The sequence below is a fragment of the Betta splendens genome, chromosome 2 (assembly GCF_900634795.4).
Source record: "Betta splendens chromosome 2, fBetSpl5.4, whole genome shotgun sequence".
NCBI lineage: Eukaryota > Metazoa > Chordata > Actinopteri > Anabantiformes > Osphronemidae > Betta > Betta splendens.
In genome coordinates, this window is record NC_040882.2 from 2,542,055 (window position 1) to 2,553,123 (window position 11,069).

Consider the following 11,069-nt stretch of genomic DNA (forward strand, 5'->3'; position numbering starts at 1 on the left):
CCTCAGTTTATGTTACATCATATACACATTTATACATGCCTGTAGCTCTGGGTGTATGTAGACAGACACCAGGGAGTTTAGAAGTGGTGTTTCAGACAGAGCAGCTGACAAGCTCACTGCATGCCGCGACCACCACAACGGACCGATACTGAGAAATGGTTTCAGTAAATGACACTGATAAACAAAGACAGTGATAGATGACAAAGTAGTATTCAGCAGGAACATGCATGAAATACCAACAAATACACATTCAAACGTGGTGACTGACTAACTAATACCGCATGGGACAGGAAGTGATGTCACAGGACAAGAACAAGACGCCACTGAACAGTTTGAAGCATTTTCCTGTTAGAACAAACAATTGAGGATTTCTCTGCTCGTCACAAAAGGAGCAGTGATACAGTCCATGGCCTGATTCTGACCAACTCAGCGTTGTTGACAGACCACTCCATCCTTCTTCATGACGTTTCACTAAAACCCCACGTGAGTCCTGTCTACATGAATCTGCCACGGAGACGGGAGCGCCCGCCCTACGCCAGCTGTTAAACAGAGCATTAGCACAGATGTGCAGACAGGGTCGGAACACGCTTCTGGACGACCGCTACTGGTACAGTAACAGGCCTTCACGGTTTGATCCGAGGAGGTGGCAGCGACGGGCTCCTATTACATGTGCACACAAGCTAAAAGAAGAAATGCAGCTAATATTAAAGGGTCGCAGCCCTCGAATGACAGAGCGTCGGCTGCCTTTGTCTCGCGGGCATTAACATTAAAGCTACCGTTGTTGTTGATCCAACCGTATATTGATGACATATGGATGATACTGTGCGACGCAGCCCTCAACGTTTTCTGTCCCACGCTCGCTAACGAGCGCGGCTTTGGCCGAGTCGAGCGGCCTGACATGTAACAGAGAGACGCGTGCGCCCTTTTTCTGATGCAATTACGGCAGAGTCGGGGTATCATACTGGGGACTTTTCAGAAACGTAATATTACCTCATTTGGCCTTTGGTGTGGTCTGGAAGGTTTTCCAGCGACATTTGGAAGCGTTTTACTCATAAAATACTTAACCGTTTAAGTGATAGGATACTGTTTCCTGGGTTATGTTCCTACTGCCAACCACAAAACACTGAAAGGGGAAAATAGCGCAGTAGGTTGTACGTATCTGCTGTGCCCCTTTGCTGTGGACTGGACTGTTCCATGTGCCTGACAACAAGCGTTTCGATACTGAAACTGCATTTTGCCAAATGTCACATCTCCCTGTTTTTGCTGTAGCGTACAGCAGGCTATTGGGCATCCCTGCCCTGGAACCAGGCCCCACGTTACCACGGCTCATGCCCACCTCTGTGATGACGAGCTTCTCTGTCATCCAGTCCAATCCTCAAAGCTGTCTTTCGAGAGCCCTCGGAGTTACGGCATTAGTTTTGCTTTCTTCGCCGGTCCTCCCTCCCCTGCTCTCGCTCCTAAATTGTGGCTTCTTGAGTTACTAAGCTGCACTAATAGGTACAACCTGCGCCGACTCTGTGTCCTCAAATGGAACCTACCTCTCTGGATTGCTGTTATGCGCGCAGAGGATAAAGAGCTATCCCATGATGCACCCTGTCACACGCGATGCCGGGCTTGTGCGGTGATTTTGTCTGGCTCCTGAACCCCCCGTCCCCAGCGCCAGAGATTTAAATGCGTTTCCTATTTCTTGCTCTGCTCTCAACATCAGAATGTTTCCAACCTCAGTGTGTTGTGTGTGTGTACAGTAGGTGTGTGTGTGTGTCTGTGCACCCCCTAACAAAAACATACACACACACACCATCACATGGGATGCCACCAGTTACCCACAAACATGCTTATGCGCAGAAACACAGTGGAATGAACCTGCGTGCATGCAGAAACATGCAGCCAGGGTGAGAAGGCGGCTGAAAGGCTTCCTGTCCATAGGTCCTCATCAGCAGCACGCTCTGGATGCCAGTACAGGCATATGCAGCCCATTATCGTCAGGTCATGGTGTGTTTAGCATTTCATCTTGATTGTTAGCGATAGAAGACGAGTGCGGTGGCTATGCATGCGCATGCATCACTCCTCCCATCACTCCTTTCCTCTTTGGGATCTTCTTTCGCCGATCAACTGGTCATAACCTGACCCCAATAACTCAGTACCACACAGCTTTGCATTCCTCCCATCTTGTTTTTATGCCTGAGGAATCACTTGCCAAACTCATCACCTGGTCTTCCCTTTTTTTAGGATTCATCCTTTTCCTGGAACTTACATGGTGCCGTTGATTATTACACCTTCTAACTCCTCCCTCATCCAGTAAGAGCTCAGTCGCGCAACTTCCCTCTAGGCTCGTCCTAGTCGTTCACTTTCCAGTGTCTTATGTATCATCATGTGTAGTTTTATCTGGTAGATCATAAAATGTTACACCATTAAACAATTAGCTACAGCCTTCTAGGAAACGTATCATATACAAAAAGAACCTTTTGAAGTTAATCATCTATGTTCATGTGTCAAAATGCAGCACTTCAGCGCGAGCACAGAAACAATGTTGAAACGCTTTCTCATAGACTATTGAGTGTGTTTGGTACAAATCACAGACGTCTGCCACACACTGTCGGGCCACATAGGTGGCATGGGTGATGAATACCACTCCTCTCAAAGCCTGAACATTATCATAAATAATATAGAGCCCAAACACCAGCCTTTGGGCACTAATGGAATTTGTCAACATTAAAGAAGTTATTGAGCTCCACCGCTCCCTCTCTTCTCTTTGCTGATGCCTTGCCAAATACTTATCCTCTCTCTGGTGAGCATTTAGCGTTAACTCGTGGCAGCTCCTGGGAATCGCACAGGCGTAATGAAATTACCTCGGCATAAACAAATAGGGTCAAACTCTCAAGGAGACGAGCATTAGAGCCACATTTTGCTAATTACGCGGCGCATTTTTTGCCACTGTCTCGCGGAAGCTGCTCGGGATGGCTGCGAATCTGCAGGACACCGCCGTGTCCAATCGTCAGTAAACACACCGCTGGAAGAAGAGTCGAGGAAATTCAACTAAGCTAAACGGGATTACAGTCAACAACACCTAATGTTTCGGCGATATGCAGCTAATGATTAAACTAATTCCATGCTGATTTGTTGAAGGCGAGATATTAAATAAGCTGGATAACAGCCTGGTTCATTCTCATACTAACCTCGTTCACCTTATCATCATCATCACCATAATCATCATCATCATCATCATCATTACAGTTTGTTTTTGCACTTTTATAGTACATGTTTAGTCTTGTTTTTGCTGCCATATTTTTAGTTCAGATTTATGTTAATTTATATTTGTATTCCGTTCGATTCACTTGTTTAATATTAGGCCTGTGGTTTGTAACAGTGTATGGCGGATCTGTCACTCAGCTGTTTGCGGTACCTGCTGCACTCGGTGCACCCCCCAGCTGCGCCGCCACCTTCCATCATAATGACATTTCTTTAGCATAACATTGCTATCAGATCTGTTTTCGCGAGATTCGTCTCACCTGTGTTATCACAGCCAGCAGAGCGGGACACGCCATTACTTACACGACGGTGACAGAGTGTTTTGTAATTATCGAGCATGCCTTTGTGGTAATTACTTCAGTTTGCTGAAATATAAATGCTCAGAAGGAGGAGAGAGAGGAGCGGTGGCCCTGAGCTGAAACAGAAATATTCTACCGGAGGCTGAAGAGCTGAGAGACTTTTCTTGGCAGCGGTATTATCACATACACTCATCTGCCAGAGACTGTTGACAGAAAATATGCCCCATCAGCAGAAATAACCACTCTTTTTCTCTCTTTCTCCCATCTCCCCCCTCCTTTCGTCACCACCGTGCGCCCTGACAGACTGACGAAAGACAAAGCTCCCCAGTGAGTAATATCAATAAATCAGACAATCCAACAGTGGAGACCACCTATTTCGTCTGCTACATCAGCCTCACGTGAGGCACTGTTGCATGTTTTACTGTTTCTCTGGCTTTTGTTGGCCACCTCCTCTAGCGCCGCTAACAACTACCCGCTTGCTAATCCTTCCACTCTTGTTCCTGCAACGAGCAAACCCAGGCTGGTAACATGCTCATAAATTAGGATTTAGTGAGAGGTAAATTGGGATTGAAGGGGAAAGCACCCCTGCCTGGTAATCCCTCCTCATTCATGGGGCCTATAAGCTTGTTGTTGTCAGTGTGTTAAACATCCAAATGCAGGATACAGGTTGGGATCTGCAAAAAAAAGCAATGCAACAAACAGCATCTTTATTTGAATCATGAACAAAACAACTGGCACATGACTGCTGTGTTGCTTTAGGGTGATACATTAAGGAACAGGAGTCTTCAGAACACCTTTTCTGAAAGCAGACAGGTCATTTTACCTTTCTCTAACACTGGGGTCAAGGGTCAGCGTCTGGAATTGATAGAGAATTAGTCCACTGCAGAAGGACACTCCATCAGGTTGAGGAGAGACTCAACCCTTGGGTCTCTCCTGAATTCATCTCCTCCTGAGCCCAGCTCTGAGGCAGAGTTCATCCTCCAGATTGCGGGCTACTCTCGTGGCCTTCGGCCCTCGTTGGCACTCCAGCTAGTGGGATCAGAGTGGGTGAGCACTGCTTCCTCCCAGAAACAGCCCAGAGATCCAAACTGGCAACCCTCCAACCAACCAGCTAGGCAGCTCGTCTGGCCCCCGGCCCACCGCTGCTTGTTTGCTACTAACAGGTATCGACGGAGCCGATGGGGCATATTATCATAGTTTTTCTCCTGCTGCTGTTGCTTTGCCTACTTTCGCTCCCATGACGGTTGGAAATTCCTGTTCTGGCAGTCTCTAGCGCAGAGACTTCCAAATGTCGCACAAGACAAAATAACGTCCACCTAACAAAATAAAACCCTCAACCCTGTACCTCCAGCAACAACAACACAGAGAAGAAAGGTACTTGGACTAACTGGCAGTGAAGGCAATTTGTCGCTGGAGCTCGCTCCCCCTTCTCTCCTGCACCATCCAGATTTCCCATAAGGAATGTGCTTTGGTGTAATTCATCACTGGGCCCATACGGCAAAGCGCTTGTTCTGGCGGTGAAATATGAGTCAGTGCGGGGAGGTATTTTCACACGGTAACTGCGCTGAATGGGGTATTTTTTTGGCACGCTCCCACAAGATCCTCCAACACCTTTTTTCTGCTGTTGCAACATGCTGTTTATCAAATGTCTCTAGACACAGGAGGCGCACAATAAACATCAACTGCCGAATTACAAGCTTTGATTCTCAGCATATTATGGTGTCCCTTTAAAGAATGTATTGAGGGAAGAGCGCGGCGTTCCATCATGTTATAATGACGTGCCTGTTTATGGAGATGGAGGACGACAAGAGCGCACCTGCCTGCGAGCGTGAAGCTGAACGATAGCATTCACAGCCGGGGAAGGGACGCGGGGTTACGTAGCATGAACGCCACTCTGCTAATTAGCTGCCAGTTCATTATGAGAAGCGTTAACTTTTCAGGTGTTTAACAAATGTGCCGGTCCACAGCAGCAACAGTGTTGTTGAGTTCAGCGGCGCAGCGCATGCGGCTCCACGTCAGCTGCTGTGTCTGTCGGTGTCTCTGCCACGCCTGCCCTGTTGACTTCCTCACATGGAATTAAAAGCTCCCACCTTCTTGTGATGACACCGGGCTTCACTGCGTCAGCAGCCTCTCCTCCGCTGAGCCATTTTCTCCTAACACTGTGAAGTTTGGGGGTGGGGGGGGGGGGGGGGGGGGGTGAAGGAAGGGGTCATTTAATGCACAGTAAACAACTAAAGCACTTCAAGCCTTTAAATCCCAACAGGAGAGAGAGAGAGCGAGAGAGCGGGGGGGGCGGCGGAGCCAAGGGACAGTCTCCTTCCCAGTGGGAGATGACAAATGCCATATGTCCTGAGCACAGCGCTTGTGTTAATCCTTGGCAGGTCCCGGCAGGCCCACATCCAATTCTGTGACCTCTGTACTCCGCCCCACCATCAGTGCATCAAATCACTATCTTTCCCTCCGTCAGGCAGGTGGAGGTGGACGGATGTTTAAAAAAAAGCTTAGAAGCAAAGGTAAGAAGAGTGAGACTGCAAACTCCTCACCTGCATGATTTCACACCCAGCAATTTTTCTATGATGCTGAGTAAACTGACATCATTTACTGTAACTTCTACCCATATACAGTTCATTCCCATTTTTCCATGTGTTACTATTTTTTCTTTTATTGCTGACATGCTGAAAAAAATAATTATTTTTTTCTTTTTCATGCGTGAAAAGCAAACGGGGTTAAATGTTCATGCATTACCTGCATTTAATTACTCCTCCTTTTTCTACAGAATGCGGTGAATGATATAAATGCAAAATGAGGTGAAAAATTGTAATTAATCTGCTGTGGGTGACATCGGCAAAGCATTACCCAGACCTGCCAACCCCGCTTGTCTGGATAACATTAAGGGCCTAATTTTCAAAATCTAGCATGCAGTCAATTTCCCAGGATGCCTTGAGGTATAAAAGGTAGGTAATGACAGGCGGGGCTAATTTTACCCACCTTATTTACCCCTATGCATCATCCAGCGGCTCTCATCTGACACGAGTGACGGTGGGATTGAAATTAGACCGACTGCGGCTGGCGCAGAGAATTTATGGCTTCGTCCCAGTATTTGTTTGTTCGATGTGTGTGTGTGTGTGTGTGTGTGTGTGTGTGTGTGTGTGTGTGTGTGTGTGTGTGTGTGTGTGTGTGTGTGTGTGTGTGTGTGTGTGTAGTAAATACATCAGAGAAGAAGAGAAAGAGAAGAGGCACAGGGAAAACCTGGGGAAATACATCTTTTTAATAACAGTCAGTGAGGTTAATGCAGCTTACCTTGGAGTGCCGACAGCAGCGCGAGGAGGAGGAGGGGGAAGGAAGGGGGGCACCGTTTGACAGACGGTGCACGGAGAGCTGTTTAAAGCGGAGTTTACCTACACAAGACTCGGGCCTCTTTGTATGATTTCTATTTGTTGTACAAACGATGGAGAAAAAAGGAAAAAAAGGCAGCGTGGGGGAGGAAGCGGAGGCAGAGGGGTGAGAGAGAAGAGAAAAAAAATCTAACTCTTAATACTATTGTGTGCCTATAACCATCTGTCACAGCTAGCCTGGAGATGAGACCGAGATTAGGAGGAATAAACATCGGGGCCGCAGAGCATTGGTAAAGCCTTTAGGGCAACAACAACAAAAACAGGGGAAAAAAAAAGAGTAGAAGAAGGTGAACGAAGAATACAACTCAGGAGGGACATTCTAATTCGGAGGCAGTCATGGATTACAGATTGTAACCTGTGCTGACAATCGGGGGAAAAATGACAGGCAATATTACGGCAGGACTTGGAGGGGTCTCCTAGATGATGATGCTGATGGCGGCGGCGGCAGTGATGATGATGATGATGATGATGATGATAGTCGCGGTGACGATGGCGGTAATGATGGCCCTCGCGCTGTTTCATCTTGTGTTACTTCAAACAGATATGAAAAGGCAGCGGTCGGGAGGAAGGAAGGAGGAGAGGGGGTGTGTGTGAGGTGGGTGGGGGGGTGGGGTTGAAAGGAAATAGTGTCTCCTTCTCTTTCACCCCTCCTTGTTTCCCTGAATGCCAAGGGCTTAAGGAAAGGCATTTGGTGGGTCCTGAGGCATCCGCAGATCTCCCCTCCTTAAATTTACCGTGAAGGTTCTTAAACTCGCTATTCAAGCAGGATATTCCCGTTTATTGCTTTTAGAAGACAAACCTCACAAAAGTACAGTGTCATTGATTCTGGAGCGCAGAGCCCAGAGGAGCACGGTGTCACAGAGAAGGCCTTATTTCCCCCGCTTATGAATTATTATGTGTCACGGAAAGCAGCACACAACAGCTGATAATTTAGGTAGAGAGCGCGATGCAGGAGGACAAGCTTTAGTCGAATGAACTAACAGCACATCACGGCAGCTTCCTGCTCGCTCGCTCAATTTGAGGCAGTTAAACTTTTTTTTTACTTTATTACATATGGATTTATTTTATGTGTCATAAAAACAAGCTTGAGCAGCATTTTGTGTGTTTTTTTTTACTGTCCCTTAGACCCTGTCAGATGTGTACAGCTTCCATAACATCTCTGTCAATAACTTTCCTTTTATGAATTGTCACAGAAATTGTTAGACAGTATAACAAAATCAAGGCTAAATAATAGAAATAAAAAAATAGATTTGGTTATTAATGTTCTGATTGTTGCATGCGATCACATGAACGACATGTTCAATGATCAATGCTGAAAAGCCTTCAGTATTTTTGAGTGGGCCAGAATCGACCTCTGTGTTGTTAAAGCGGAGACTACATATAACTAACTACAGCTGCTGCTCACATTAAACTGTCGTCCAGCTGTCGAGTCAGAAAGAGCTGAGGAGTTGACAGGACGAGGGATCAAGCGGCCCCGTGGCTACAGGTGAGTCACGCATGAGAACCGCAGCATCGTCACATCAGGCTGAGGCCCTGCAGAACAGGCCTGTGTAGACCTTCACAGCAGAACAGCTCTGAGCTGATTTATGCTGCTCCCAGTGTTCTGTGCTTCTTGTACAGTATCAGACTCAGCTTTATTTGCCAGGATGTGATGATGGAGCCTTTGCTCATCATGGCCGTCTGTGCCTTAGCCTACACAAGGCTCGTCTTCTTTCACCCATTATTCCATGTGTCTTCTTGTGCTGCCCAGTTGTGAGGCAGCTTTTGTTCCCAGTAGAAGAGGACTGACATTCACTGTTTGAGTCATTTCTGTCTCTAACCCACATGCACAACAGCGCTGCGCTTGTCTGCGAGTGTGCATGCGAGTGTGTGTTCAGCTGCCCTTCTCACTGCCCTTGTCATACTGGTCCCAGTGCTGCAGGGCTCATTGCTGGTTGGACAGCACAGGTCAAGGTCTCCCCTCCCCTGCTCTGACCGACAGGCTGTCACGTCAACCGCTCGACCCCTGGCTGAGTCTTCAGGCTTGTTCTCATGCAAACACACACACACATGCATTTTATTTTGGTCCAATGACAACCTACAATACACACCCACTGAAAGAACCGAAATCCACACACAAATTGACTGCTGCTACACTACACACACACACACACACACACACACTAGCCCCCGCTCTGCTGTGGATTGACATTGATGTTTATTGCAGCTAATACTCCCAGCTGTAAAGGCAGAGCAGCAGCATCCTAATGGGAAATGGACTCATTTCCTAACATGATAAGTATAATGGTGCAGCACACGCCCATATTTGGTCAACGGGGGCGGTTAATCTGTCTGACCTTCTCTTTATTGGTCCAAGTGTGCACTGCCCATTTTTTTTAGTTGATCAACATTTAGGATTTGCGATAGTTTGTTTTTATCTCTAATACACAAAGGAAAGATGAAAGACAAAAAGATACAAAATAGAAAAAGATCTGTCAAATCTTAATTTAAAAAATAAAAGCAATCAAACCTACTGTTACAAAAAAAATTAAACTCATATTAGGATCTTTTTTCTGGTTGTGAACAAAACCAAATGTATCTGACAACAAACCTGCAGCCAGCGAGGCTGCACCCGCATGTTTCTGCATTTGAACGAATCCTGGACTATTTTGGACTTTTCTTCATTAAAGCCATTAGTGTTTCATGAGGCTGTGCAGCATCCTTGTGCTAATTAGGTGTCTATATTTCTATATCTTGCTATTGAATTTATTTTATATTGTGCTTAATAGTAAATAGTGTTTGAATTTTAAAACACACCTCTTGGGTGCAACATAAAGGGGAATTTTTAATCACGTTTCTGTAAATGAAAGGACCCGATCTGCTTTTTCTTCCTCTTCTTTTTTTCTCAAAATGTGTCTTAATGAGTTTGCAAGTTCTTCCTAAGCAGATACACACACTGATTATATTTTTTTGTGCGCACTGTATCTCCTCGCCACTCTTGTCTCAGCAGGAGACAGAGTCCAAAATGAGAGATGGTTGAAGGGGGAGTGAGGCCGGGGTGAGGTAGGTGATCATCATCACCATCATCACGAGGGGTAAAAAGAAGGATGTTGGTGAGAGTAAGTGGAGGAGGCGGGGTAACGTAGTTGATGATGCCGGTTGACAGTTGCCTCGGCAACCTTCTTTAATTTTATTTATTTTTTTCATTATTTATTCGCGGGGCCCTGATGATGAGGCGCGTTAATGTAGCTCGCCGCCTGCGCTGCCTCTACCTGCTGATGGGCGAGGGACTCGTCTCCTTGCGTTTCAGCCTGGCTTGACAATTAAGACCTGGGCGACTGTAGCCAGGGGTTAATACCGCTCATTAAAAGAACTAGGTCATTAGCGAAGAATCAAGGCTCTTAAGGCGGCAGGGGATGTGGGGTAGAGGGGGGCTGATAGAGAAGAGCAGGAGGAAGAGGAGGAGGAGGAGGAGGGGAGTCGATGGCAGCGGCGTAGTAAACTCTGCATCTCGGTGAACACGCGGCCTCTTACATTAATTAACCTCCCTTTTCCTTGTTGGGGAGATGTGTGCGTGCAGGGGAGGGGGGAGGTTGAGAAAAAAAACCTCTGTTATCATATATGCACATGGCTGTACACCAATTAATTGCGAGGGGGGAAAAAAGGAAAAGAAAGCTAGTTTACAGTCCTCCCTGTGGTCGTCCCGTGTTCCTGTGTGAGCCCAAGTTACATTATTTCAGGCAGATGAAGGGTGGGAGGGATCGGTGGGTGGGGGGTGGGGGGTGTAATGTCTGTATGATGAGTAAAAAGGGTATTAAAATTAAGGAGGGAATCATGGCATAAAATCAGCCTTTGCTGTACCGTGGGGGAAAGGAGCAAATAAAAGCCACGGAAATGAAAATAAATAAGCTTTGCTAATACCTCACCTTAAGGAGCTGGAGCCGTACCCGGCTGAACCGCGGCTCTTTGCTGGTAATTTGTTTGTGGACTTTATTACTAAGCTGTTACACGGGCTGTGTGACCTTTTGGAAAGGAGCGCTGGTGGGTAAAGTGGCAGCGCTGAAACGGATGGAGGCTCCGGCGCCGTCACGTGACCGTCCAGGGAGATCCGAGGGGTCGGGGCTCTGTTGGAACGGATTCTGGAGAT